Source organism: Polypterus senegalus, chromosome 7 (assembly GCF_016835505.1).
Source record: "Polypterus senegalus isolate Bchr_013 chromosome 7, ASM1683550v1, whole genome shotgun sequence".
NCBI classification, from domain to species: Eukaryota; Metazoa; Chordata; class Cladistia; order Polypteriformes; family Polypteridae; genus Polypterus; species Polypterus senegalus.
This window is the reverse complement of record NC_053160.1, coordinates 60,542,209-60,567,422: the sequence shown is the minus strand read 5'-3', so window position 1 is coordinate 60,567,422 and position 25,214 is coordinate 60,542,209. Positions and strand designations below refer to the sequence as shown.

The window sequence follows — 25,214 nt, the reverse complement described above, 5'->3', positions numbered from 1 at the left end:
CACGATCTTGGTCACCCCTCTTATCATAGCTCTTCTCGCCAATTGCTCAGTTTAGCTATGTGGCCAGGTCTAGCAGGAGTCATGGTTGTTCCTACCGTCTTCCATTTAAGAACTATGGAAGGCCACTGTTCTCATGGAAATGTTCAATGCTGCAGATTTTTTTATAGTCTTCTCCAAACCTGTGCCTCAACACAGTCCTAATCTCTTTGACTCCGTGGCTCGTTTTTTACTCTGATACACTTTGTCATTTATGGGACATTCTCTAGAGAGGTGTGTAACTTTCCTATTCATATGCAATCGATTGTATTGACCACAGTTGGATTCCATATGAGGTGTAGAAACATCTCAACAATGTCCAGTAGAATGGGATGCATCCTAACAAGCTGTCAAGTGTCATAGTAATAGGTCTAAATAATTAAACATTTATTAAGTCTTGTTTTTGCTTTATTGTTGTGGATATTAAGCTTTCTTTGATGAGGGAAAAAATAAATGGTTTTAGAATAAGGCTGCAACATAATAGAATGTGAAGAAAGTGAAGGAGTCTGAATACCTACTGATAGTATTGTACAGTATGTATAAATATACAGGTATAAACAATGTCTTTACTGCATAATAATGTATTTTATTTTTTGTCACATATTGTAATAATTTAATTTTTAATTAGAGTTAAGGTCCATTCTCTCTTGTAATTTTCCATGGTCTTAGAAGATTTTCACCTGGAATGTGTGTCAAACCAGATGTTTTCCATAGAATGTTTTTCAGTTTAGCCATCTTAATATTTTAACTTTCATTCAAATGTCGATTTCAGACAGACGCATACCTCCCTGGTTGGTTACAACTCTCCAATACTTGTACGTATAAATGATCAGTAATCTTACATGTCTAGTACATTAGATTCCTCTCCAGCTATCCATTCACTTGCTTACCCCGTTTTGCCTATCACAGATTAACTGGTAATCTGATTCAGTTACAACAGCGTTAAATGCACCACCAGATATGACCTTAGTCCATATATCAGCACACTTTTGTACACACTTGTCCTGTCATTTAAAAAGGAAAACTTTATTTTACTGTTTAGTGCTCTGTGAAGGCCTAACAGTACAAGCAATGTGCAGATGTTCTCATGGGGACAAGTTTCTATATCTGGAACTAAACCCTGCTTAGAGCTTTTTGTTTCCCTCTGTCTACACTCACATCTATAATTTAAAATTATCCAGTGGTGTGTTTTGGGCATTTCTATGAAATCTAACAAACTGCAGTTCACAGAATTGTGTTTTAGATCTGCTTTTATGTTCGCTTTCAGTTTTGATTGTCTAAAAATAAAAGGTGACCAGGTCTGATGAAAACAGCATGCATGTGGCTGCCTGCAGAGCACTAAATATGCTGTGGTAGTCCGGGTGTCCTGTCAGTGCTCTGGGGTGTCCTCTGGTACTAAAGAATTTACAAACAACTAGCTATAGAGTAGGCTATCACTCAGGATAATCATATCTTCAGTAAAGTACATTATACATAAACACACAATCTGCAAACAAAAGTATTTTTGACCAGCATCACACAGGACAGCCACATTCCATGGCACAAACACAATTCTGTGTGGGACAGCAGAAGCCCCCAATGTGCTTGCCATAGTAGTCAGTGCCTATGGTAGCCTCATCAGCAGGGAAACAATTGATTGAAATTTATTTGTTTAAGAAATTTTCAAAATTCTGTTTGATTTTAATCCAAACTTCCTGAGAAGTGGGCTCTGTTTCCTTTTCTTTGTGTCATAGCAGAGTTTGGTTCAACAAAACATCACTAGCTATAACGGCTGTTTCCCTAAATATGGTTATTCCATGCCATGAGGCAACTTGTTCCAGAAACATCTAGCCATAAAACCAACACTGCAGCTCTAGTTAGGTATGAGCAGAGAAGGCAACAACACAAGGTTTAAATGGTAAAGCTGGCTAAAATGTAAGGAAACACCTTAAAAGTGTCCTGCTTCAAGTGTTTGTATTTTAGCTTATTCTCTCACAAACCCAGTAAGGGACAGTGTGATTTATAATAACACTAGCAAAATACCCGCGCTTTGCAGCGGAGAAGAAGTGTGTTTAAGAAGTTATGAAAAAGAAAAAGAAACATTTTAAAATTAACGTAACATTTGCTTTATATTCGTTTGCATAAGTACAGTACTTCACCAGCAATTATTTAATGTTAGCTCAAACCCGGCACCTAAAAGTTTCTGTTGCACTTTTGCTGAGTCGTAGGCATGACAAGCACCAATGGCAGCGTGTCTATAAGCTTAATTTAAACTTATGGTTTACACCGTGCTTTGTTTCTGCAGTAGCTGCACTTATGAATATGCTTGTATGCGTCACTCGCTTCATATTGTTTTGCTGCCTTCTCAATTGTGTAATGTGTTTTTTGTTCAGCGCTCTTTGGAGATCTTCCTTGTTGTCTATGTACTGCGTTCACAGTCAGTTCACGTGAGCCGCTCTCTTGTGTGATCTTGCGATGTCTACGGCTTTATTTAATGTTAGCTAAGACCCGGCACTTAAAAGTTTCTCTCGCACGTTTGCTGAGTTTGTGCCAAACACCACCCTGATCATCTCATCTTCGTTTACATAAGCACAGTCCTTCACCCGCGAATATTTACCTTATATGGGCAGGCACTCAATTACGTGGGAGGCGTGATGATGTGGGACGCAACTCCGCCTCACATGGCGACGAGCTGCAGGCTATGGCCATATATATGGTCAAAAGAAGGTTCCAGTTATGACCATTACGCGTAGAATGTTGAAATGAAACCTGCCTAACTTTTGTAAGTAAGCTGTAAGGAATGAGCCTGCCAAATTTCAGCCTTCTACCTACACGGGAAGTTGGAGAATTAGTGATGAGTCAGTGAGTGAGTGAGTGAGTGAGGGTTTTGCCTTTTATTAGTATAGATACATATATCAAGTTTATATTTTAGAAACTGCGGTGGGTTGGCACCCTGCCCAGGATTGGTTCCTGCCTTGTGCCCTGTGTTGGCTGGGATTGGCTCCGGCAGACCCCCGTGACCCTGTATTCGGATTCAGCGGGTTAGAAAATGGATGGATGGATATTTTAGAAAGCTTACATTTAGAAGATCCCCACAATATTCATTTACTGGCTTTCAAAGGATTCAAAAGGTTAATTAAGGGGTACCAGAGTTCAAGATCCCCTATATTTGATGCATGCATGGCTGAAGAGGACACAATTGCATAGACACAAAAAGACGTGGGAAAAATAACCTGCAGAATAACAAGGGAACCACATTTGGAGTGAACAAGCCCTTCTGCATGCCAATGTGGGAAAATTGGGATCAGCGCAGAATTAGACCCTTACTTTGGGTGCTCTGCCCTTGAATTAAATCATGAAAAAGTGATATGGAGGCAGAAAAAGTAGTACCTTGTGAAGTACTAAAAGCGTCTGGGACTCTGGAGGGAAGATAACCCATTTTGTGCCAAGTGTTCCTGGTTCTATCATTTATTGACAGAGGGTGAAGCCACAGTTGCCACAAGACCTACACACTGGTAGGATGTGCCTTTCCAATTTTCCAGTGCCAATTTCCACTTGGAGTCTGGTTCATTTAATAACAATTTAGGGAAGGACTGGCAAGAAATATTACTGTCCCTCCAGGTCATTACATGAATTCCCAATGCCCTTGTTGAGGCAGAAAAGGAGAATTTCATCCATTTAGGACATTCCCAAAGTCTCCCTTGGAGACTATGACCTTTAATAACTAGTAAGAGATAGATAGATAGATAGATTTGACTTGGCTTTTACAATCACAGTGAGGCATTATGCAGACAAATTGCTGTTGGTGTAAAGGACCCCGTGGTGTTTCTTGACATACATCTTCTGAGTATAGTGATAGTGTGTCACAGAGAGGATGTGCAGCATTGGTCATAATGGCACTCACTTTTGTTTTAATTCGCTCCTTTGCTGCTACCTCCAGGGGTTGAGAGTGTCACATAACTGAGCCTGACCTTTTAATTAGCTTGTTGATTCGGTAGGCTACTCTTGAAGTGATCTTAATAGCCCAGCACACCACAGCATATAGACAATCACACTGGTCATCACAAAGTTATAGAAGATGTGAAGGTTGTCACTTTCCTACATTAAAGGAGTGCAGTCTCCTAAGTAAAAAGACCCTGCTCTGCCCTTTCATATATAGTTCCTTTGTGTTACGCGACCAGTCCATTTTGTGAATGATGGGGACCCCGAAGTAGCCGTTGCAGTGCACAACCTCTACATCTACTCCCTGAATAGTGACCAGACATAGACGCTTTTTGGTGTGGTGAAAGTCAATAATGATGTTAAGATCCAGACAATTCTCTTTGCACCAAGAAACAAAGTTCTCCACCTCCACCTATATTCTGTCTCACCCCCCTTATTGATACACCGCCATTAGTGCAGACTCATTTGAGAATTTATGCAAGTGACTTGACCTGTTGTTATATTTATAGTCTGGTATGTACAGAGTGAAGAGAAAAGGACACACCACTTTCCTTTGTGGTGCTCCAGGTTTGCTCACATCTGTATCAGAAACACAGTCCTTGAGTCTCACAAACTGGTCTGCTGGACAGATAGTCCATTATCTAGGACCTGACAGGCTCATCCACCTGTTTACCCCTTAACGGGGATGGCTGGATGGTACTGAAGGCAATGCAGAAATCGAAACACATAATCCTCACATTGTGCCAGTTTTGTCCAGGTGAGAACAAGCCTTGTGGAGGAGATAGATAATTGCATCCTTCACTCAAATCTTTGTCCAATATGCAGACTGTAGTGCATCCAGGTGGTCTACCACAAGAGGACTCATCGAGTTGAGGACTAGATTCACAAAAGTCTTCATAATGTGAGACATAAGTTCCACTGGTCTGTAGTCGTTAGGCAAAGAGGTGCCTTCTGTCTTTGGAACAGCAACAATGAAAGATGTTTTTTCTTCAGCAGTGATGCTTTCTGAAGCCTGGTGGACAGACTGAACAGGTGAGAGAAGACTCCACAAAGCTGGTCAACACGGGCCTTAAGGACTCGAGTTCTGACTCCATCTGGTTCCATGGCCTTTCTTGTGTAGCTTCCTCTGTTGTCCACAAACAGATGAATTGACATTAAGAGTTGCTAGGATACTATGATTTAACACTAGAGAGGGGTAAAGCCTGATGTTTTTTGGTACAGAGGGTCACTTATCACACCTAAAATGATTCTTGGGCTTGTCTTTAAATTGTGTCAGTAGGAGACTGAATAGAGAGAGATGTGGAATGCTGGTGTCAGCCTCATTGGCCGAAGGAAGAGGCCAGGATCATGAAAAAGAGGAATAGAAAGAGAGAGATCGGGGTGAAAAGGGATGTATGGGCTGTAGGGAAGTGGGAGAGACAGCCCCCTTTAGACAAAACAGTGTGGGAAGGAATGGGCGCAGCCAGCTTTATGGCAGAATGTCCTTTTTTTCTTTGCTAATTTCAATGGTGCCTTTATCACTCCATTGTGTATTTTTTAATATTTTTGAGATATTTTTGATTATTATTCTAGGCGTGGAGAGAGGCCAGGATGTTTTTATTTTGTTAAAAGTGCTAATATAATTTTTGAATATGCTGAATTTAATGTCCCTCTCAGTAATTTAACAGATTGTTAAAATGTCTGAAGCAAATTCACCTTCATAATTCTAACCAATTTTTTTCAATTAGATACTCAATACAATATCCTGCAGAGAAAATTATTAGTGAAATTTTCTTTGTGCCTGTTTCCAGGTTGCGGAGGTTCTCGGCAGACCTTTGCTCGTGTGTGCAGGTGCTGCATAACCTTTTCATTTTCACCTTGTGGCTTTAAGGGTATAACCATTTTAGTGACCCTTTGGTTGATTTATTTGCCATGGGTGTGTGGAAATCATATTGTTTTCTGCTAGTCTTTATCATTATAATGAATCACTCTTCATTACTTACCTAAAATGCGAATTATCATTTTGCCCATTAAATAAAAATGAGTAATTAATGAATATTCATGTGTGTTTCTGCTTTTTGTGTTGAGCATTTGATGCTGATATTGAGATATCTTTTAACATGTCCTTTGGTTCCTGTACTGTAAGACAATATGTTGACAGACCTTCATTTTGAATGTTTAATTATGGCATTACCTGGCTGACATTTGACATTTACTAGTTTTGGAAGCCTTATGAAGAAGAGTGTCTCTCCCTTACTACCTCACGTGAAGTTTTACTGGAAGCCATTTGAGTCCTCTGCCACCTTCCAAAGCCGCTGCTGTGACTCCACGGCTCTTTCCATCCAGCTACAGTGATCTTTTCTCTGCTGTGCCCCCCTGCCTGCATATTCACAGAAACAGCTCCGTCACACATCACTAATGTGACATCCAAAGCAACACAATTGTCACTCACCCTCTCCAGCTATTCTGTTTTCAGTGACAGTATCCATTCTCAGCTTTTTGCCTGTGTTTTTGACACCCAAAGTAAGAACTTCATTTCTCTGGGCGGAGTATTTCCTGTCAATCTGAAGACACACAGGCAATATAGCCTTCCATGTTGTGCTTTACTTTGGGTGTAGTGATAGTCATTTGATACGACCGTCTCACAGACAATGTCAGGGCTTGTTAACTAATAATTCTACCCCGAATCAGAAGATGGCGCTGTCTCCTAATACCTGTCCTCTCCTTCTTTCATCCTCAGACCAGTGCCCTGACATCATATCCGGTTCTGCCTACTTGAACCTGAGCCCTCCTCCAGGGTTGTGTCACAGGAGGCAGGGTGGTCAGACCCAGCCGGGATGCCTGGAAGGACCGGGAGGTGGTCTATATGTACCCCGGGCCATGAGGGGGCAACTGCCCTGGATGTAGAGGGGACCACAGGGAAGGAGCAAGAAGGCTCAAGCCCAATGGAGCCTGTGGCCACCACCAAGGGGTTCCCCGAGCGTCGTGGAGCCCAGGAGATCGGCACTTCCGCCACACCTGTGAAGATGGAGGAAGGACCTTCCAAGGACGCCCGGAGTGCTTCCGGGTGCAAGGGCAGCACTTCCGCCACACCAGGAAGTTCTGCCGGAAGAGCGTCATCAGGCATCTGGAGCACATCCGGGTGGGAATTAAAAGGGCCGTCTCACTCCAATCAGGGAGCTAGAGTCCGGAACGGGAGCAGAACGAAGCTCCTGTGAGGAGAGGAGAGGCGGCCCATGGACATTGAGAGAGAGACCTGTGAAGAGGGTGATTGGTGCTGGGGGCACTGTGTGTTGTGTGGGACTTAAATAAACGTGTGTTTGGCAAAGTGCTGATGGTGTTCGGACCCGAGCTCACAGTTGGTATCAATAAAAAACACAGTGTCAAAAGACCACTATCTTTCAAAGAAGTGGCTTTGCAGCTCTGGCTGTTGCAAATTTATTTTGCCAGCTTTTTTCATCGTTATTTCATTATGGGATTCACCATTGATGCCTCTTTATGGTTGTTCTACTCTTTATTTTACATCCTTAAATAAGCCATGTGGTGCAGACAAAAAAAAAAGGCTATTGGAATAAACCATTCTCTGTGGGAGACAGCGAGAGAGGGAGAGAGAGAAAGAAAGAAAGAAAGAAAGAAAGAAAGAAAGAAAGAATTGAATTAGGATCCATTGCATATTTTTTCAAAGTTGGTATTTTCCCTTCATTAAGTTTTTATAAACAGAAAATGTGCCTCTTTTTAAAGATGAAATGATGTTCATATGTGCTCATTTCCTCACTCTGGGAGTCTCTACACTGCATAATTTATATATTCTTGTCCTACAGGTGAAAGTATTAATCAGCTATAACTGAAACACAGCAGCAAGGTTGCTATGACTTGAGGCATCGCTACAGTACATAACGTAATCAATGGAGAGAATGTTGCAGTGCACCAGAGGAGTACTTTTTTTTTTTGCTACCCTTGGTTAATTGGAAATCGATCTTGGCTCCTTTTAGAACTTTTCCGAGCTGCTGTCCAAATTCCTTTCCTCCCAGTCCTGTGTCAGGTAGAAAGACTTTGTGGGGAGGCTTCCATGGCAGTTTGCTGCTACTGCTGTCTGCGTGTTCCACTTTTCACAGCTGCCTGTTGCCAAATTAAAATTCTGCGGCTTTTGTATTAAATGGCCTTGACAGTTTCTTATCCTTTTTTTTTTTTGCTTTGTAATCACTTCCTCAAATCAGCTGTTTTTCAGCTTGTTAAATATTTTGCAATTAAAAATCATGATCAGGCCAGTTCTAGTTCCAGCAAAGAATATTATATTGCATTTTAAGATTAGCATATTCTGTATCTAATCAATATTATTATTATTATTATTAACTTATTTTAATCTTCTGAACTGGTAGATTAATGTAATTATATAATAAGCTGATTTATTCCTAATTTTACTTTGCTGTATATATAGTAAATACATTGCCATATATTATGTGGAATGTCCAGACCATATTTATAGGTTCGTAGATGTAATTCTAATTCATTTGATTTCTTTTGATTCATTTAATTCTAATAGCTTGCTGACAAACTGAACAGAAAGAACAAAACCGTAAACCGAATCCTCTTCTGCATTCACAAATCACTTCTAGGCATTCCGAATGTAATCACAAGATCCCAGGGTGTTTTCTTGTTCTTCTTATTCCTCTCTAGCCTTTCCCAGGTGCTCTGTTTGTCTTCTTGTCTGTCCTTCCTCTTACATGATTTAAATCTCACTTCGAATGGGCATTGGGTACCTTCAGAGTACCTTCCTAATAAAATCACACCAGTTGTAGCATTTGAGTAGTGAAGTTTCACTAAGATGAATGTGAAGATTCACATTTTGACTTTATTTTTTTTTTCTCTGCTTTTTTTATTTTATTCACTGCTCCAGGAGTCATACTGTTTCAGTTTCTTATTGTTAACTAGTTAATCTGTTTAGACATCATGAGTTGTGTGTATGAAAACAACAAGGAATTTGCTGTTGGGTTTTTTGTTTGTAGCCATATTAAATTTTGCCAAAATGCTTTAGTGCCAATTCCGCCCACTTGGAACGCTCTCTTTGCATGAAACTTGCCATGGGCTGATGCTTCATGAGTTGTAAATCTGTTAAAAAGAAAACTGATACAATGCCAGAAGAGATGAAAGCTCCAATTTACTGATGAACATATGACCTGGTAATCTGGTCAATGCCTTTACTCAAGATGACTTATGTGTTAGAACTTTACTCAAAATGATTTTAGCATAACGTGTGCCAGTTGCAATTTCCCTTCATTTTCTTATTGTTTTCTGAACTTGTCACTTTTAACTGATCTGTATTGCTTCTCATTAAGAAGGGCTCAGTCATTGTTTCTTATCTAAGAACAATGCTATAAAAGTAGGACTCACTGCCTTCCATTAGAAGACTTAAAGGTTGGCATACAGTGTAAGCCTGGTCATTTAAACATGGGAGTGTTTGTTGAATTGAAATTGTAACCGTTTGTCTAAATAGGTGGCCAGCGTAGAAGGCCAAGTTGAAAGAAAGTACTAGGCTCAGTTTGGCTGCATTACCAGTCACGAGAAAACACAAGATGGTCCAGAAACCTACACAGTGAATGCCAACCACCTGTCTTCTTTTGCAATCCTGTCACCTACCTTCTTTCTCAGATCAACTGCCCCAATTCTCCCACTGGCATGATTGTTAATGACGCTGATTGGGAGATGTGGATTTACTTCAGAAACCAAGTTAAAAGAACTGAAAACAAAGAAGCAAATGTGAAAATAAAAGATAAACTCTTCAGATTACATGACAGGTTTTTCAAATCAAAGGGCTTAGTCTTAATCCAAGTCAGAATGGAAAAGACATACACCATGAAAATCCTGTTTAATAACCAGAGCCAAAACAATAAGATGTAAGCTGGATCAATGCAAACAGTGAGAGTCAAACCAGAACTCTCTACTGGCACTAGTTCACTGGTAGAACTTGTATGATGAACTGATGGCAAACTGCCACAAGACAAAAGACCAAAAATTCACGGCAATTATGAGACTAGCTGTCTACATTAAAACGACGCTTAAAAGAACTTTGAAGTTTATGCAATGAGCCTTCACAAAATTCATCAACTTGGAAATTCTCTGTGACTGGAAGGCAAGCAATCTCCACTCGGAAAGATGCTGACTGGCAGCTAAACTGTCGGAACACAAATCAAAGCTCGAAAAGGCACTTTGTGGTGATGGCATGCTGTCACACAAAACTCTAAACTTGAAAAACTACATACAGGTACAGGGCTCAATTGGAAGAATCCAAAATCTCGGATGAGGAGATTCCTGCTGCTGTGCTTGGATTTATTATAAAAAATTTATGATATAAGTTGTCAAGGCAGTCCCCAGCAAGCATGCTTTATGGTCAGCCAGGATTCCTCCTCGGCTTTTAAATTGCTTCTTTTTTTGTTTTTGTTCACTTTTAATTATTGTTTATTGTTTTCCATTATTTTTTATAATATTGTTCTGTTCATTTATTATTTGTCTAATTATGTATTATCTGCTAGGTGTACTTTGCTTAGCTATTATGTAGCATCTTCTCTTATGTTACTTGTATTCTGTGGGTAGATGTCCATGGGGAGGAGGACATGTTTCCATCGCTGTTAAGAGACCACCCCCGACACTGAATATGTTCTACTGGATTTTGGTGGGATATGTAAGTACAGTAATCCCTTCTCGATCGCGGGGGGTTCTGGAACGCATGATGAAAATCCGCGAAGTTGAAACTATATGTTTGTGTGGTTATTTTTATATATTTTAAGCCCTTATAAACTCTCCCACACTGTTAACATTATTAGAGCCCTCTAGACATGAAATAACACCCTTTAGTCAAAAGTTTAAACTGTGCTCCATGACAAGACAGAGATGACAGTTCTTTCTCACAATTAAAAGAATGCAAGCAAATCTTCCTCTTCAAAGAATGCGTGTCAGGAGCAGAGAATGTCAGAGAGGGTGAGAGAGAGACAGAGACAAGCAAACAATCAAGCACCGCGCGGCAAGCATATCGTATATCATTAAGGAGTTTGAGTTAATACATAATACATGCTCTGATTGGGTAGCTTCTAAACCATCTGCCAATAGCATCCCTTGTATGAAATCAACTGGGCAAACAAACTGAGGAAGCATGTACCATAGATTAAAAGACCCATTGTCCACAGAAATCCACGAACCAGCGAAAAATCCGTGATATATATTTAGATATGCTTACATTTAAAATCTGCGATAGAGTGAAGACGCGAAAGTCGAAGCGCAATATAGTGAAGGATTACTGTATTGCATTTTCTTTGATTTTAATCTCTGACTCTTGACTATTTTTTGCTTCTGTTATTTGAATTTTCTTGTAGATTTTGTATTGGAACTAGTTTGCTTTGCAAGTTGTTTTTGCTTATTTTTTGCTCCTCTGAACTATTTTGCTGTATTTTTTTTTCCAATGAATCCTTCTTTCATAAAGTTTCTTTGTTTGATTTGTACAAACTTTGTTTGCTCTGGACATTTCATAGTATTTGTACTTTGACTTCGCAGTGCATTTTGGCCTGGTGTAGACTGAAGCCAGCCACTCAAGTAGAAACTAGGCTGCCTTCTAGTGCACCTCATCTGTGTAGGCTGATGGGATTCAGGCCTGCTTCCCTGACTGTCTTAGAAGGCCTCACAACAATGTAGCCACTTGGGAGATAAATCATAGTATCGTGATGCACATCCTAGCAACTCATCGATGCAATACTGAAAAAGAAAAATGAACAAAAATACATAGTGAGGGCAGGGTAGAAGGGTAAGAACATTAAAATGAAACACACAAAAATAAAGATTGAAAATCCACCTTTCAAAACATTAAAACCTAACAAATGAACAGTATTTATAAATAAACAAATGAATAAGTAAGTCAAGCCCAAATCACGCCATTCATTGATTTGAATAGTTTCTTGTTATTTATTAGGAACTATCGAGAAAAAAAAACTGAAGATGAAGTTTCTGGAAAAGCATAATCCAATTGGACGATACCCTCTCTAGTAATCGCACAAAATAGGCAAATTTTATTTCCATGCTAAATAAAGAAAAAGGACCTTTACATATTTTTTCATTTTGAAAAAGCACACGGATGCATCATTCAGTAACTCCGTCTTGTCTGGTGATGTCCAGCTGATGGACTAGAGTGGCAATTACAAAAATGGCATTCTGATCATTGATCACATTAGAATTGCTCTGCAGTTAAATAATCTGATATTGGTGTCTTGATAACACTTTTTTCTTTTATGGTGTACTATACCCAGCCTCAATTTAGATTGCCAGAAAAAATAATGGCAAATTGAAGGCATTTCATAACAGATCACCCTCTGCCACAGAATGCCACACATTGGAAAAACACAATTGTTCATGATATCAAGTGTTCAGTGACAGCTACAGGAAGATCTGATCTAGCATAAATATGTCAGCAAGCAGATTGCCGAGAGTGAATGTCTGAATAAAAATGATACTGATTGGAGTTGGACATAAAATATTCAGTTCTGGGTGCTGTCTGCTGAAGAGAGATTAAATTCTGCAGGCTGTTCAAAGTTTCAGAAAAGTGGCCAGAAATTATTGAAGAGTATTCAAAAAAAAGATTTGAAAAAGAAGTTATATTTATTTATTTATTTACTTATAATGTATACTCACTTACTTAATACAAATTCATGTGTCATTTGAAGTCAAGGTTTTCAGATATTCAAAACAAATGACCAAATAGACTGCTTTAACCAGACTTGTTGTTACAGTTGGCAATAATATTAATGTTGAACTCAATTATAAAATATAAATTAGAATAAGGGTAAAAATATCAGCTGCTAAACCGTTTCTTCCATCCATCCATTTTCCAACCCATTGAATCCGAACACAGGGGTCTGCTGGAGCCAATCCCAGCGTGCAAGGCAGGAACCAATCCCAGGCAGGGCACCAACCCACCACAGGACACACACACCCACACCCCAAGCACACACTAGGGACAATTTAGAGCCGCCAATCCACCTAACCTGCATGTCTTTGGACTGTGGGAGGAAACCGGAGTACCCCCACGCAGACAACGTGCAAACTCCACGCAGGGAGGACCCAGGAAACGAACCCGGGTCTCCAAACTGCGAGGCAGCAGCGCTACCACTGCGCCACCATGCCGCCCCACACGGTTTCTTTATTTTTCATAAAGATGACTCTTTTGTCATCAATTTGAAAAACTATGGTGTTTTGCAACTAGCAAAATTAACGTCACTGATGCAGAAAGAAAAGTTTTTAGTTCCTGTCACATACACACCACATAATACTGTACTCTAATATCCACATCCCTATCCCATTACTAGTGTTGATCAACGAATTTTGCCAAAGCATTGTTTCCAGTGAATCTGCTGCATTCATGTTCACTTTTTCCATTTTTTTTTTCCACCAGTGCCCCATAATGCTTTGCGAGGCCAGTGTGACATCTTACAGAGGTGTAACAGCCAACATTGGATGGACCGCCCCCCAGGTATGTAATGCTGATCATTTGCATTACAAACTCTGTGGGACGAGTTATTTGTGTTTGCAGCCAAATGTGATCTTGAAGTTCCACGTCTATATTAGAGAAGGAGGTGCATAGCATATGCATGCATAATAATTAGCCACGTGTGTGAGAGTGAAAACAAACCTTGAAAGAGCCTGAAACACAGAAGGCACTATGAAATAATAATAATAATAACAACAAAATATTTATTACTATTTACAATACCTTCTATCTTTGTGATAGAACAAAATAGTGCAAAGAATCAGCACAGACAGTTTGGAGAGCCTTCAGCATGACTTCAAAAAACAGAACGAGCCAACGGCTTCAATCATGACACGCCACTTTGACTTTTCTGCCTTTAAAAGATCTGCATATTTTGTCTGACTTTTGACTACGATTTAGGGATTTTTGCTTTTTTTTGAAGAAATATATGATTATGGGTCTGACTGTGTTCTTTCTTCTTTTATCTCACAGAGGCACAGTGGTTGGCACTGCTGCCACACAGCTCAGGTCACCTTTTTGGCCACAATAATCGGTCCAGTATAGTTGGCAGATGTTTCCCTAGCCCTCAGGGACACTTTAAAGATGACTACACCATTAAAATCGAGTCAAATCTAGTTCACTAGCCCTTCCCCAATGACGGCAATGCATTTCACCAAGTTTGGAAATATTTGCACAAACATGCAAACACTTCTGAGATTTCTCCAAACTCGAGACGAAGCGAACATCATGGAGTTTGCTCGTCACTACCTATTACCTCATTCTTGTAGCTAGCAATTATTAATAAAGTGCCGGCTAGGGATATCCTTCATCAGTCCTTATCCCACTGACTACAGCGGCAAGAAAAAGTATGTGAACTCTTTGGAAATAATAATATTTATGTATAATTTTGTCTGGAAATATGGTCAGAAGTTATAATTAGGAACAAACACAGTTTGGTTAACTAAGAACATACACATTATTGCATTGTTCTTGCACATAGTGAATACATGATTCAAACATTCACAGGCGTAGGTTAGAAGAGATATGTGAACCCTTAGGCTGATGACAAAAACTAAGAGGATGCCGCAGAGGAGTGGGGAAGCCCTTCTAGTTGCCTGCAAGTTATTTCCCAGTGGAGGCTGTTCGAAGGAAAGGGTTGTGTTCTGTCCAGGGCAAGCGATCCTGAGCTTTAAATTGTCAGACAACTGTTTGGTACAATGGGCAGTCATACATACACTTCATTGTGAGAGCCTCTTCTGCAATACACCATGTACGTCATCAGTGTTTCCTTGTATTTCAACATATTACCGTCAGTAGTGATTAATTAGTTCCTTCTTGAGTTTTTCATTAGTCACGTCTTAAAAAGTGAAACAATAACCAACATATTTAGCTAACAGCAAGGTTAGCTAATAGTTCACCAATTCCATTGTTCTGTTTAAATTTAGTTTTTAGTTCAAAGTTTATTTCATATTTCTGGAGAAAAGAATAAAGATCTGACTACCTTAATGGGGAAAAAATATGTGTTTATATTTTGAATCTACAAGTAAGAAATCAACATTTCAATAAACCCTGATAACATTTAGAGTGTTCCAAAAGGAGGATAGTTATGAATGAGTTGTGTTTGTGTTTAGCTGTGTTCTGCCATTTTTGATCTGTTGTAACAAACAGATGACTGTCAGGCTGTTGATGGGGATGCTGCACTGAGTCAAGGAAGTCCTTACCATGTTGCCAGCTGCCATGTGCCGAGAGGCTTGCAGGGCTAATTAAGGTCACAGTATGCTTACTTAGAGGGATGAACTCAGAGGATCTTAGTAAGCAGAAAAAGCTGAACAAATTTGGGAGAAGTGACAGCACTTAGAAAAGGAGGAAAAGGAGCTGAAGTCAGCCTAAAAGAGGTCAGTGAGGGCGAGGGCCCAAGCAAGGCATCTTAAGTCTGGATGGCCATTGCAGAGTGTACTGTTAAAGGGCCTTGTGTTGAGAGTGGAGAGGCTGCACGAGTTAGTTAACTGCTTATATGTTTAAGTTTAGTTCATTTTTTGTGTGAAGCCTAGTTTTTAGTAAAATATGTATTATTTTGGACTTCTTCTGTGCTTTCTTGCCATAAACTATAGGATTACCTGTTACAGTGATAGAAAAAAAACATAAATAGTTTAAGAATTTTCACTCCATTTTACCTGAATAACTAGTTAATTAGTGGTGAAAACACACACACTGAACTATATCTTTAGAACTTTAGAACATTTTGATGAGAACAGGCCATTCATCCCAACAATCTTACCAATCCTATTCACCTAGATTGGCCAAAATTACATTGAGGTGAGATTTGAAGGTTCCTTAAGTCCTGATCTCTATCAGACTAATTTATTCCATATGTCTGTGGTTCTTTGTATGAAAGAAACTTTCTAAACTTTGTGTGAAGTTTGCCATAAACAAGTTTCCAAACATGTCTCTGTGTTCTTGTTGATACATTTGTTTGAAAGTAAGAGACTGGATCAAATGCACTCTCTTAATAATTTTTAACACTTCAGTCATGTCACTTCTTAATTTCAATTTGCTTAAAGTAAAAAGGTTCAGCTTCTTCAATCTCTCCTCATCGCTCATACCTCTTAGTCCCCAAATCAGCTTTCTCTAGTGCTGCTATGTCTTGTTTGTAATATGGAGAGCAAAACTGCATAACTGAGATGAGGCCTCACTAGTGCATTATATAACTTATAACTTAAGCATAAGGGCCCATGAAGTGTATTTTAGATATTGTGAAATATAAAAACATTCTTTTATCCTTTGTAATGGCCTCTTTACACTCTCTGGATGTAGATAATGATGAGCCCACTATGAGTTCAAGATCCTTCTCGTAAGTGTTACATTTCAGCCAAGGTTTACATTTTTCAGTTATATCTGTTTTGTTCCTTTCCTATGTTAACATTGTTGCTTATTTAGTTTCTTTATGTCTATGTATCTATTTCCGTGTGCCATATGTTTTGTGAGTGGTCCTCTGAGAGTTGGGGCCACCTGCCTATCAATGTCAAAGGACTACCTTAACCCCTATAAAGGCTGAGGAAAATCCACAGTCTTCTAAATCTTTTTATTTAGATAGATAGATACTTTATTAATCCCAAGGGGAAATTCACATTTTATATATTATTAAACATTATATATTTACATATTTATAAAGATTCTACGTTTGCCTTCTTATTACTAACTGTGGTTTGACGGTTCCCCCATCTTTCATGATCTGGAATCAGGATTGTAGCAAAGAGAGCATGAGGCCTTAAAATAAGCAGCAGAGCAGGCCAGGATCTCCACTGCTCTGTCCTGATAAACCTCACCCCAGTTCAGTCAGCTCCTCCAATACAACCTCAGGCTGTGGCTTACCCAGGGTGGCGGAGTGGTGGCTCTGAGGCTAAGGATCCGCGCTGGCATCCTGAAGGTTGCCGGTTCAAATCCCTGTCACTGCCAAAAGACAATCACTGTTGGGCCCTTGAGCAAGGCCCTTAACCTTTAATTGCTGTACAATGGCAGACCCTGCGCTCTGAACCCAAGGGGTATGCGAAAAAGATGCGTTTCACTGTTCTGTATAACTATGTATGTGACAAATAAATAAAGAATTAAAAATGGGAAAACTGGCTTTAAACGATTCTAAAGTAATTTTGATGTCTCTGATAACACTCAAAGAAAGAAAAAGAGGCAAAAGGATGTGTCTGAAAGGCAATCCACAGCAAACAACTCCCAATCACAATCCAGACTCAGAATCCTAAAAACACAAAGCAAAAATAATCAAACAAAGAAGAAAACCATACTGCTTACAAAAACTCGTCCACAACCTTAAATGCACCATGTCTGAGCTCTCCTCTGGCTTTGACCTAAATAGCAAGAGAGAAGGCTGAGACAGGGTGAGTTTAGGGTGGTCCTGCCTCTTGTGGCTCCACTCATCAGGAACAGGGACCATACGTATACTTAAAGGCACAGTATATAATTAACCAATCACAAACACAATCAGTAGAAATGGCATGAAAATATGAAAAATAATAATATAAAGACAACAAAAATGACAATAAAACATCTAAACTTATATTAACACATAACACCCTCTAGTGGGCATTTTGAGTCATTTTGAAACTTTTGTGATTAGGGACTGCAAGTTCACGATAATAAGAGGTGCTTTCAAGTTTGTGCATTAAGATCTAGCATTTCTGCTTCCAATGTGTAATCTCTTACATTTACTTATGTTAAATGTCATCTGTCACAAGTCTACCTAAGCCTCTATGCTTGTCCAGGTCCCTTTGTAAAGGTTCAGCTCATTCTACATTATCTATTCTTCCACCTAGTTTGGTATCATCTGAGAACTTAACCAGCTTGTTATTTATATTCTTATCTAGATTGTTTAGGTATCTTAAACAGATCTGCAGACCCACTGATCCCTGAGGGACACTGCTTAACATCACCTAATTTTAAAAAAAGTTCTTCTCGACATGCCCCTTTGTTTGCAGTGTTTCAAATAATTTTGTGTCCACTTACATACAGTGTTATGAATTCCCATTGTATTTTGGTCATCTTCCAGAGCTCAAAAATCTGACAGAGTATACATATTATTTGCTGATTTTTTGTGTGATAAACATCACAATTTATACATTTATAATAAAATATGTTTTCAAAATAGTCATCCCTAGCATTCCACACCAACAATGAATGGGGCAACAGGCTGTAACAGGACTCGCTATGGCACACACCCTCTGGTCGTGAACTAGGCGTCCCAAAAAGACTTCCAAAAATGACAACTAGAGGGAGATATTACCATCAAAGCATGGCTAGTAATAGGGCAAAAGCAAAGTCTTAATGAAATATAAAGAAGTTTATTCTTCACAGAACTGCTTATAACAAGAATGAGACTCAAAAGGCAAAAAAGGAGTTTCCTGTAACACCAAAGGCAATCTAGAGCAAACAAGTCGCAATACAGATATTCAAAGAATCAGAGCAGAGGGACAAGCATCACACTACTAGCAATACACTAAATCATATAAACCCAATTAAACTCATGACTCCCAGGTGCATTTGAAATGAACCACCAGGACCTGTGTGAGACCCTCTGGATGTATAGGGCCGAAGGCAGTTCCCAGCAGTAACTGACCACCACACAAAACACATGGAACATAACACAAGTAGCAAAACAAAATCAAAAACAGTACTGCACATAATCAGCAAAAAGTAACATTAACTTAATCAACATAAATCAAAGAATCAAACATGAACAAAAGAGACATAAAACATGTATTTGAACCCTTGCTGAGATATGACAACCACACTCATTTATTCAGAGCTAGTTTAGAGACAACAGATATCTGAACATGTCTCACATGTCTTTGGGATATGGCAGAAGAGCCCAGCCAAAGATAACAAGATGAACAAACTCCTGGCTGGGTCTTGAAGCCAAGGCTCTCAACCACTGTTTGGCCATGAAGTCCTATAGAAAGTGTAGAGGTATATGCTAGGTTTAAACTAAATTCTAAATACTGCCACAAAAGGGAGGGTTTAGTCTTGAAATCCATTACAGGTGTACTATTCATTTTCATATTATGTTACTATTTCTCAGAGTACAATCTGCACTGGTAGTTTTGCTGGTCAAATGACAAAGAAGTAGGTAGACCCTGTGAAATGCTGAAGTGATCTTGAAGTTGTGGTCTTAGAGAGGCTGCTATGGAGCTCAGAATGGGATGACTAGAAAGGAGCTTTAAGGGAAGAGTCATTAAGCAGAGGAGGTGTCCGACAGATAGAAAGATGGAAGAGAAGACAGAAATGAATGTCTTTACAGACATTGTGAGAAGTGCAAATTTCACACAGACAGCGCCCAAATGGGTTATGAAAGATAACAAATATTTACAGATTTGACAGAGAACAGGCAAAAAAAGAATGAAGGAAAAGAAAACAATTAAGTTGAAAGAAGCCGTGAAATTATTAAACAGTGACTAGCGGTTATACCTCATTACACTGATGCAGACTTCAATAAAGACAATCTTGAAACAGACATTATTATAATAAATGAAAAATACTAAACAAAATGGTTGCTTCATTGAAGCTGTTGATGTGAAAAATGATCAATCAGCAGAATGGCTTTGATTGAGGAACTGTGCACACAAGTGGGAACTCATCAAATTCTCTTAGAGGATTTTATTTATTTCCTCTTTTTATTTATCTCCTCTAATGACAAGGGCAGATTTAAAAACAAATGAATTAAAGTAGATTAAAAAGGATCATATTAGAATTTAGAATCAGGGAGCTAGGGTGTGAAACACTGAAATCAGAAATCCCGGCTGGATTGAGTGTAACTCATCTGTCCTTTAAGCCATGGCCACAATGGTCATACAGGTCAAGCAGGAATGGAGAGTGGTTCTCTTATTTCAAGAAATGTCTGACTTCAACTTTTCAAAATGTTAAATTCATAAAACAAGCAAGCACAATTCTTTGAAATGCTCAACCTAGTCATACAGTTATATGTGTCATTGCCCAAGTCTCTAATGATTTTTTCACTTTTATCTAAGTCACCACGTACTATATATGGCTTTCACGCCATTTTTTGTGCTCAAATGTATAGACGACCAGGTAAATTATATCAGGATTTTCCTTGGAAATTGTCCCAGGATCCTTGACTCCAGCTATATTTGCATACTGTATATCTCCACATCAAAGCAATTTATCACTAAAACTCTAAAACTGCCTGCATGCATGAAAGGTGTTTCACATTGACATATTTACTTTAAATTACTTGTGATCATCATTTCTCTTAGGCCTTTATATCTTACATATCGTAAATTCAAGTAAAGTCAAATTACTTGTTAATACAATGGGTTAGAGACCCAACATGCATCAATTTCAGCCAGGAGTGACTCAACATCCTGACACCTGATGTCCGCCCAGTACCAATAAGATGAAGGCTGTTGCATGTTCGCTCCATTAGCACTCCTAGGAGATGCCATTAACAGTAGAGGTGTAAAAGAAGACAGACTGTTCTCAAAAAATGACGACTATTTCAACACACAGTGCTTCTGCTGGCACTTAATAGGACTTCAGTAACATTTTCCACGTTCCATGACTCTAATCACATTTGTTTAAATAATGTGCCAATTCAAATCCTAACAGGGGAAGTACTTAGCTTACAACCTCTGAAGTAGGGCCAGCAAAATGAAATACATATTAAGAGCGTATATTTGGGGTACACAATATATAGCAGGTCATTTAAATGGAAATTAGATTTATATGGCATTTTGTGGATTGCAAGCCCCCTTCAATTACAACTTCTGAAAGATCTGATGTGTAATTTCCAGCATGACATACTTTAGTGGACACTTATGTTAGAGAAGACATTTGTCTCCTAAAAAAGGTGTTTTGGTCAGGTGCTTTACCGAAAGTAGAATTTTTTTGAGAGAATGACAGTGCTGTGTGATGAATGAGATGTTTATCACACTCTTCTCTGACTAGGGTAAAGTCGGCAGCACATAATTTAATGTCGGCAAGCTTTTTGGCTACTCTGCCTTTTGTTCTTTTCAGAAGAATGATGTATTCCACCATATAAATTATTTTTTTATAAAGCAATTATTTTTCCAGGAAGCAGTCAGACTTTACTAGGTGTATGTAAAGTATGAAACCTAATAAATTAGTCATGAGTACCGAATTGGACTTATGATCTGAAATTGAATGCCTATACCACTTTGCAATGATAAGGTGACACAGTTATTAGAATATCATTTGCTGGAGAGTTTGCCCATAAAGGTAACAAAAGGTAAGAAAGGTAAAGGTTAACAGGATAGTTGTAATGAAATGAATATGTAAACAGCATGGAAAATGAGAAGAGGAGCATTAATAGAAGTGGATTATTTAAAAAAGAATATTATTTAAGATACACTCTCAATGAGTACTTTCAGCAAAGAAATTATAAAGCAGATGTGGGTCAAGAAAAGCTACTGGGGGACCTTCAAATCAACAGCAATATGCCCGTATAATGCTTCACTGTGACTGTGACAGCCAAGTCAGAGGTTTTCTTTCTTTTCAGTCTTTGTGATGTGTGTTATGACCACAGAGTGGTTACATAACTATTTATTTAATATTTAATAAGCTTCTGTAAAAAGCCAGATTTAAACCTGGTGGCAAATAGAGTTCTATCTAAAATTGTGCCTGGGTAAAGCTGTGTTACCTAAGATCAGAAGAAATACACACATCCCCTATTAGCAGACTTGCATTTCACATACTGTATAATTTGTCATTGCAGATAAGGTAAATTAATACCCCTTCACATTGTTCAACAAAAGAGAGCATGTCAGGCTGACATATACTTCATACAGAGGCAGGGCTGGAAAAGACAACTTCAGAGAAGAGAATAAAGTATGGTAGAGGCATATCAATCTAGAAGTTCCATCCAGGTTTGCTACCTACTGGTTTATCACTCATTGTGCACTAACTGTGGCTGGGATGTGCTTGACATGTAGCACAAAGCCCATACCTTCATTGTGCGTGTTAGCTTTTCCCTTGATCACATCATTTTATATACGAAGAGCAGCTAAAGGCCATTTTAGTGTTTCCATGTTTTATTTATTACTTTTTTATACCGGGATAAAATGTGGCTAACTTTTTGGGGACACTGAAAAGTATTAGAATTTAAGTTATGAGGAACAATAGAAATTACTTTGTCATTTAGCACACAAATTTCCAGGAATGTGTTGCATCTTGTGTCTGGAACAGAGGGTGTGAAACTTAAGGGACGATCCAATAAGGGCTGCCCATCATTTGTAGTGTGGGTGATGGGTTACTTTTTACTTTTAATTCTCCTTTCCCTAAACCTACCCTCATTACTTGGTATTTTCCAAGAATTTTCTTTGTACATTTTTTTGTGATCACTCGCAATTTACAGTTTGAAGGAGTACAAGGATAGTATTGGGGTGTTGTACTGTGTTAGCCATTTATGGGTGTAGTGAGAAGTCAAGCAAAATGACACCTATTATTGGCTGACTAGGAAGATTACAATATGCCTGAGTTGCCTTGAAAGCTTGCACATTGTAATCTTTCTAGTTAGTCAATAAAAGGTGTCATTTTGCTTGACTTCTTACTACAGAGTACAAGAAGAAACCTTGAAAATGCAAGAAAAAACATTCAGTGGGGCACATCAATTGTAGACAAGATCAGAGTCTGTCCCAATGCATCAGTATTTGCATGTATGCAAAATGTACTTCCCCTAAGTGATTGATGTGCTTTCGCTGTGTTTTTTTAGTACAACTTAAGGTGTCAAACATATCCCATCGCACTCCCCTGTGAAAAACTTTGATGTTGTACCCTTCAATAATCTGAAATTTTAGTCACTCACGTCAGCTGTATTAGCTTTTCCCCTGTGCTGCTGCAATAGGCGCCATGCAAAAACATGGTTGGATAAATGAATTTGAAAAGATGAATGGATGAAGAGATATAGAATAATCACAGTTGCAGTTAAGACTTCGTACAATCAATTACTGCCAGAGTCCATTCCTATCTCTCGATGTCACCTCTAAGTCTATCTTGCTCAAATTCTCCCATCAGTAATCTTCACAAAGCTACAACAGAAAACCATAAATTCAAATTGCACCTGCTGTAGACAAGTTCTTGAACCAAGAGTAGTGACCACAATGTCTCCTTCGCAAACTTATCTGCATTGGTTTCCTGTTAGATAAAGAATCATATATAAAGCAGTTTCATTAAAAGCCACACACACTAGCATTTTGGAATACTGTACTCTTCAGAGCTGTTCACCCTGTAAATACCCATAACAACATCTCCTAACATGCATCTTCTTGTTGTTTTAGTTGCAGGCCTCAGCCACTTTAAATGTGTGCTTTTGATTCGATGAATTCCTCTACTTAAGCCTGTTCACAATGTTCCAAATTCTGAAACATAACAGCATGCAAATTTTCACAAATAAGAGGAAAACATTCAATAAGGGAAACCTATTCAGTTAGTTAATACCTAATTTGTCCCAATTTCTCAATGAGATGATTTGCAAATGGTGCTAAGGTTCCTGTATTAACTACAGTACATGTCTTAGCAGTTTGGGCAAGATTGCAATGACCCTTTGCGTGAAGTACTTCCTGCATTGCCTTAAATGCCCTTCCACCAGTCTCCTTAAGTCCTTTATTTACCATTTAATGGAATGAATTCTGATGGATCCGTTTTATCAATGCATGTAAGCATTTTAAAGACCTGGATATGCCTAAAGATCTGCCTTTTCACTTTTTCTTCATTGGAATGCAGTATTTGTTCTCTAAAATATGTCGTACATCTTTACTGTCTAGTTGATTCCTCTCAGTTTTTGATCTCAGGTTCCGTTCAGTCCCTTGATAGTGTGCTTCAGTGCTGAACGGTGTTTGGATTATAGCTACAGTTGTTTTTCCACTGTATTCGTGAGTCTGTAGTTCGATACTAATATTATAATCTTTTCGGTAGTACAAAGCTGGCAGTAGTGCTCCATGGGGTCTTGCCTGAATTGTTTGTAGTGTTACTGTTATAACATCTTATTATTTTTTGATTAGTTCATATTTTTATTGTTATAATGGCGACATCATAGCATCACATTTTTGTGTCTGATTGTTTGCATGGGCACCATCATTTTGTGTTTCATGAGCACCGCCATTTTGTCTGGCTGGTCTGTATGATGCTGCTGTACATGATGTTTATAAGATGACCGGTTGCATAAAATAGTAGCTGAACTATAATCATTGAAATTAAACACCTTATGAGAAATTAGTTTTTAAATTGCTAATGCAATTTAAAAAAAAATGTTTTTGACTCTTGTTTTGCTATGACTTCAACTTTGTTTTTTTCTCTTTAAAGTTTATTTGCTGATCTAATGACTTGTCCGGTTTTGACAACTTCAATTTTCCTTTGAGAGAGACCTTAAAAAAGTCCTTGTATGATCATTGCCATTTGCTATTAATAAACTGTCCAATAATATTTGCAATATGTCTTATTCGAACATGACAAGCCTGTTCTGCATACATTCTTCTTTCTCTAGCCTGTCCAGTAGGGTTTAAGAACTTCAAATGAAGCACGATGTTCTTTCCTATTTGGCTGTATGGTCTCTGACACTCTGCACACTCTGTAATTTTACATCTATTTTCATAGATCAGCTATGTTAACTCTTTATTTTACTAACTCATTTATGATAATGTTACCACTGCTTTCTTTGTTTTTCAGCCAAATACTGATAAAGTAATTTCTTCTTTTGTTGTTTATAAATACTGCATTACCATTTACTCACTGTTTGAATTGTTACCATCTGGTAGGCAGTTTAGAAAGGACCAAAACTTGGAAATGATTTCCAGACGTCAGATATTTCATACCTTTAGTTAGGTTCAAAGGATGCTACTTCACAACAATGCGGTTTATACAGTATTGCATATACTTTTGGTGCACTGGCGAGACTTCTTAGTCTTACTGATGGACATCTAACATCTCCTGAGTACTTAATGATACTTCAATTTAATCTTCCTCCACAGAGTGAATGACATATTGGTGCCATACCTGTGTGTTAAGAGGATCAGCAAGCTTTAAAATTAACTAAAACATCAATCAGCATTTCATTGAATATGTCTAGGGAAGACTGGAGAGCCAATTTGTTACCAAAATTGACAGTATAAAGCAGAAACTCCCAGGAAATCCTGATATTGAAAGCTTGCTGATTATGTGAAAATGTAAAAATCCTCTGTCCATTTGCAACAGAGACAGAATTTGGGGCTATTCTGTAGCTGGCTTGCCACTT

The 25,214-nt window shown here is 38.6% G+C and overlaps 1 long non-coding RNA gene across 1 annotated transcript in view; it reads left to right on the top strand.

Moving 5' to 3' along the window:
- The window catches only part of LOC120532588, a 52,967-nt gene extending 45,972 nt beyond the window's left edge, over positions 1-6,995 (top strand). Inside the window, exon 3 of the long non-coding RNA XR_005634320.1 lies at positions 6,677-6,995. This is a non-coding gene — a long non-coding RNA (uncharacterized LOC120532588). The remainder of the gene's footprint in view (positions 1-6,676) is intronic.
- The last annotated feature ends 18,219 nt before the right edge of the window (positions 6,996-25,214 follow it).